Below are 6,000 nucleotides of genomic sequence, written 5' to 3' on the forward strand. Positions count from 1 at the left end.
TAAGTTAGTTATAGCAGCTAAGATAAACAGTTAAGTTAGTTATAGCAGCTAAAGATAAACAGTTAAGTTAGTTATAGCAGCTAAAGATAAACAGTTAAGTTAGTTATAGCAGCTAAGATAAACAGTTAAGTTAGTTATAGCAGCTAAAGATAAACAGTTAAGTTAGTTATAGCAGCTAAGATAAACAGTTAAGTTAGTTATAGCAGCTAAAGATAAACAGTTAAGTTAGTTATAGCAGCTAAGATAAACAGTTAGGTTAGTTATAGCAGCTAAAGATAAACAGTTAAGTTAGTTATAGCAGCTAAGATAAACAGTTAAGTTAGTTATAGCAGCTAAAGATAAACAGTTAAGTTAGTTATAGCAGCTAAAGATAAACAGTTAAGTTAGTTATAGCAGCTAAAGATAAACAGTTAAGTTAGTTATAGCAGCTAAAGATAAACAGTTAAGTTAGTTATAGCAGCTAAGATAAACAGTTAAGTTAGTTATAGCAGCTAAGATAAACAGTTAAGTTAGTTATAGCAGCTAAAGATAAACAGTTAAGTTAGTTATAGCAGCTAAAGATAAACAGTTAAGTTAGTTATAGCAGCTAAGATAAACAGTTAAGTTAGTTATAGCAGCTAAGATAAACAGTTAAGTTAGTTATAGCAGCTAAAGATAAACAGTTAAGTTAGTTATAGCAGCTAAGATAAACAGTTAAGTTAGTTATAGCAGCTAAAGATAAACAGTTAAGTTAGTTATAGCAGCTAAGATAAACAGTTAAGTTAGTTATAGCAGCTAAGATAAACAGTTAAGTTAGTTATAGCAGCTAAAGATAAACAGTTAAGTTAGTTATAGCAGCTAAAGATAAACAGTTAAGTTAGTTATAGCAGCTAAGATAAACAGTTAAGTTAGTTATAGCAGCTAAGATAAACAGTTAAGTTAGTTATAGCAGCTAAAGATAAACAGTTAAGTTAGTTATAGCAGCTAAGATAAACAGTTAAGTTAGTTATAGCAGCTAAAGAGAAACAGTTAAGTTAGTTATAGCAGCTAAAGATAAACAGTTAAGTTAGTTATAGCAGCTAAAGATAAACAGTTAAGTTAGTTATAGCAGCTAAAGATAAACAGTTAAGTTAGTTATAGCAGCTAAAGATAAACAGTTAAGTTAGTTATAGCAGCTAAAGATAAACAGTTAAGTTAGTTATAGCAGCTAAGATAAACAGTTAAGTTAGTTATAGCAGCTAAAGAGAAACAGTTAAGTTAGTTATAGCAGCTAAAGATAAACAGTTAAGTTAGTTATAGCAGCTAAAGATAAACAGTTAAGTTAGTTATAGCAGCTAAAGATAAACAGTTAAGTTAGTTATAGCAGCTAAAGATAAACAGTTAAGTTAGTTATAGCAGCTAAAGATAAACAGTTAAGTTAGTTATAGCAGCTAAAGATAAACAGTTAAGTTAGTTATAGCAGCTAAGATAAACAGTTAAGTTAGTTATAGCAGCTAAAGATAAACAGTTAAGTTAGTTATAGCAGCTAAAGATAAACAGTTAAGGTAGTTATAGCAGCTAAAGATAAACAGTTAAGTTAGTTATAGCAGCTAAAGATAAACAGTTAAATTAGTTATAGCAGCTAAAGATAAACAGTTAAGTTAGTTATAGCAGCTAAGATAAACAGTTAAGTTAGTTATGGCAGCTAAAGATAAACAGTTAAGTTAGTTATAGCAGCTAAAGATAAACAGTTAAATTAGTTATAGCAGCTAAAGATAAACAGTTAAGTTAGTTATAGCAGCTAAGATAAACAGTTAAGTTAGTTATAGCAGCTAAAGATAAACAGTTAAGTTAGTTATAGCAGCTAAAGATAAACAGTTAAGTTAGTTATAGCAGCTAAGATAAACAGTTAAGTTAGTTAAAGCAGCTAAAGATAGACAGTTAAGTTAGTTATAGCAGCTAAAGATAAACAGTTAAGTTAGTTATAGCAGCTAAAGATAAACAGTTAAGTTAGTTATAGCAGCTAAGATAAACAGTTAAGTTAGTTATAGCAGCTAAGATAAACAGTTAAGTTAGTTATAGCAGCTAAGATAAACAGTTAAGTTAGTTATAGCAGCTAAGATAAACAGTTAAGTTAGTTAAAGCAGCTAAAGATAAACAGTTTTGTTAGTTATAGCAGCTAAGATAAACAGTTAAGTTAGTTATAGCAGCTAAAGATAAACAGTTAAGTTAGTTATAGCAGCTAAAGATAAACAGTTAAGTTAGTTATAGCAGCTAAAGATAAACAGTTAAGTTAGTTATAGCAGCTAAAGATAAACAGTTAAGTTAGTTATAGCAGCTAAAGATAGACAGTTAAGTTAGTTATAGCAGCTAAAGATAAACAGTTAAGTTCGTTATAGCAGCTAAAGATAAACAGTTAAGTTAGTTATAGCAGCTAAAGATAAACAGTTAAGTTAGTTATAGCAGCTAAGATAAACAGTTAAGTTCGTTATAGCAGCTAAAGATAAACAGTTAAGTTAGTTATAGCAGCTAAAGATAAACAATTAGGTTAGTTATAGCAGCTAAAGATAAACAGCTAAGTTAGTTATAGCAGCTAAAGAAGCTAAAGAAAGTGAGAACCTCTGGATGAAGAGATATAACTATAGTTAGTGAGAACCTCTGGATCAAGAGATAGAACTATAGTTAGTGAGAACCTCTGGATCAAGAGATAGAACTATAGTTAGTGAGAACCTCTGGATCAAGAGATAGAACTATAGTTAGTGAGGACCTCTGGATCAAGAGATAGAACTATAGTGAGTGAGAACCTCTGGATCAAGAGATAGAACTATAGTTAGTGAGAACCTCTGGATCAAGAGATAGAACTATAGTTAGTGAGAACCTCTGGATCAAGAGATAGAACTATAGTTAGTGAGAACCTCTGGATCAAGAGATAGAACTATAGTGAGTGAGAACCTCTGGATTAAGAGATAGAACTATAGTTAGTGAGAACCTCTGGATCAAGAGATAGAACTATAGTTAGTGAGGACCTCTGGATCAAGAGATAGAACTATAGTGAGTGAGAACCTCTGGATCAAGAGATAGAACTATAGTTAGTGAGAACCTCTGGATCAAGAGATAGAACTATAGTTAGTGAGAACCTCTGGATCAAGAGATAGAACTATAGTTAGTAAGAACCTCTGGATCAAGAGATAGAACTATAGTTAGTGAGAACCTCTGGATCAAGAGATAGAACTATAGTTAGTAAGAACCTCTGGATCAAGAGATAGAACTATAGTTAGTGAGAACCTCTGGATCAAGAGATAGAACTATAGTTAGTAAGAACCTCTGGATCAAGAGATAGAACTATAGTTAGTGAGAACCTCTGGATCAAGAGATAGAACTATAGTTAGTAAGAACCTCTGGATCAAGAGTTGTTTTTTAAGCAGAGGTTTAATTACTGCAACTTTAAAGATCTGAGGCACATAGCCTGATGTTATTGACAAGTTAAGTTAAGTATGAAAGTGCTAAGTAAGGGGAACAGTTCTTTAAGTAGTCATGTGGGAATAGGATCCAGAAGACATGTTGTGGACTTTGAGGAGGAAACAACCTGGGACAGCTGTCGAGGACTCACTGGTAGAAAGGAGTCAAAGTATGTATCAGTCATAGTAAAACGGTTAAAACTTCTCCCTCACTCTTCTCTCTTCTTTTCTCTCACTGTATCCTCCCTCACTCTTCTCTCTTCTTTTCTCTCACTGTATCCTCCCTCACTCTTCTCTCTTCTTTTCTCTCACTGTCTCCTCCCTCACTCTTCTCTCTTCTTTTCTCTCACTGTATCCTCCCTCACTCTTCTCTCTTCTTTTCTCTCACTGTATCCTCCCTCACTCTTCTCTCTTCTTTTCTCTCACTGTATCCTCCCTCACTCTTCTCTCTTTTCTCTCACTGTATCCTCCCTCACTCTTCTCTCTTCTTTTCTCTCACTGTATCCTCCCTCACTCTTCTCTCTTCTTTTCTCTCACTGTATCCTCCCTCACTCTTCTCTCTTCTTTTCTCTCACTGTATCCTCCCTCACTCTTCTCTCTTCTTTTCTCTCACTGTATCCTCCCTCACTCTTCTCTCTTCCTTTCTCTCACTTCCGGTTTCCGGTGTGTGTGAGTGGTGTGTGTGTGTGTGTGTGTGTGTGAGTGGTGTGTGTGTGTGTGTGCGGGAAGCGCGGAGTTTGAAAGTTTTGGTGGATTCGTGGTTTCTGCGGTTTCTCCTCAAACTGATCTTCCTCGTCACTGGTTTCAATACATGATCAGGTAAGATTTTTTTCGTTTATTCGTATCGACGAGCGATTCTCGTGTCGTCAGGTGTGTCCTCCGGAGGAATGACGTCCTCCGTGACGTCGACTCCGTCTATCCGGCAGGGAGTGCGCATAGTCCCGCAGGACCCCGACGTCACTGTCGAGGAGGTTCTACTGTGTGTCGGTGAGCAAGTGGGTCATAAAAAATGCTCTTTTGCATCACGAATGAATAAAGCTGTGGTGGTGTTTCTGACGGAGGAAACATGCGTGTTCGAGCTGATAGAGAAAGGTGTTTTTGTCAGAGACGCGTTCGTTCAGGTGTCACCGCTGTCGGTTCCGTCCACACGGATCACTGTGTCTGGTGTCCCGCCCTTCATCACCAATGACAGTCTAGAGAGCGAGCTGCGGCGGTTCGGGAAGTTCGCGAGTGGCTTTAAGACGGTTAACCTGGGATGTAAAGATCCCAGACTGAAGCATGTCCAGTCCCTGAGAAGACAAGCCTTCATGTTCCTGGACTCACCTGCGCAGACGCTGGAGGTTTCTTTCCGCGTTAAACATGGCGATGGATTATATATGGTGTACGCGAGCTCAGGGCAGTTCAAATGTTTCGAGTGTGGAGATGTTGGACACAAACGTGCAGCGTGTCCGCACAGGGAGAGCGTGGCGGCGGCCGCGGTGGGCTCCTCACCTGGCGCCGCGGTGGGCTCCTCACCTGGCGCCGCGGTGGGCTCCTCACCTGGCGCCGCGGTGGGCTCCTCACCTGGCGCCGCGGTGGGCTCCTCACCTGGCGCCGCGGTGGGCTCCTCACCTGGCGCCGCGGTGGGCTCCTCACCTGGCGCCGCGGTGAGCTCCTCACCTGGCGCCGCGGTGGGCTCCTCACCTGGCGCCGCGGTGGGCTCCTCACCTGGCGCCGCGGTGGGCTCCTCACCTGGCGCCGCGGTGGGCTCCTCACCTGGCGCCGCGGTGGGCACCTCACCTGGCGCCGCGGTGGGTTCCTCACCTGGCGCCGCGGTGAGCTCCGCACTTGGCGCCGCGGTGAGCTCCTCACCTGGCGCCGCGGTGGGCGCCTCACCTGGCGCCGCTGCGCGCTCGCCAGCGGAGCAGAAGGACGCGCAGGTGACAGGTGTCAGTCAGCACACGGAGGACAACAAAGAGGCTGCAGAAGCAACAGCCTCCACGAGTGTCGATCAAACCGTCATCGATGAAACCGTGGAAGAAAACCAAGAGTGTAACAGTCAAGAATCGTGTCACGTGGATGACATGGAATATGGATCAGACTCGGACGCAGTGTCTGTGTGTGAAAACGTCAGAAGTGTAGACGATCTCTACTCTCTAGAAGAGATCAACAATTTCCTCGACGTGACGTATAACAAATCTATAAACATTACTGATCATTTTAGTAACACTGAAAAGTTCATTAAATCTGTGAACGCAATAAAAAAACTGGTTGGAGTTGAAGTCCTGGATGAAAGAAAACGTTATCGCTTAAAGAAACACGTCACGGCTCTAAGAAAAGCAAGAAATACTAGAACTGTTAGAAATAAAGAGTAAAAATGATCATGTATCACTTGGGCTCCTACTTTTCTACTCTCATTGTTTCTTCTGTCTCTTTGTGTTTGTTTCTCACCCCCTTTGCCTCCAATGCAGAACCTTAGGATCGGATCTTTGAACATAAACGGTGGGAGAGACAGACAGAAAAAGGCTCTAATAGCTGAAATAGTTTTTCAAAAAAAGATAGATGTGCTCTTCTTACAAGAAACACATACCAAGCCAGAGGATGA

This window comes from Callionymus lyra, chromosome 2 (genome assembly GCF_982586985.1).
Source record: "Callionymus lyra chromosome 2, fCalLyr1.hap1.1, whole genome shotgun sequence".
Taxonomy (NCBI): domain Eukaryota; kingdom Metazoa; phylum Chordata; class Actinopteri; order Syngnathiformes; family Callionymidae; genus Callionymus; species Callionymus lyra.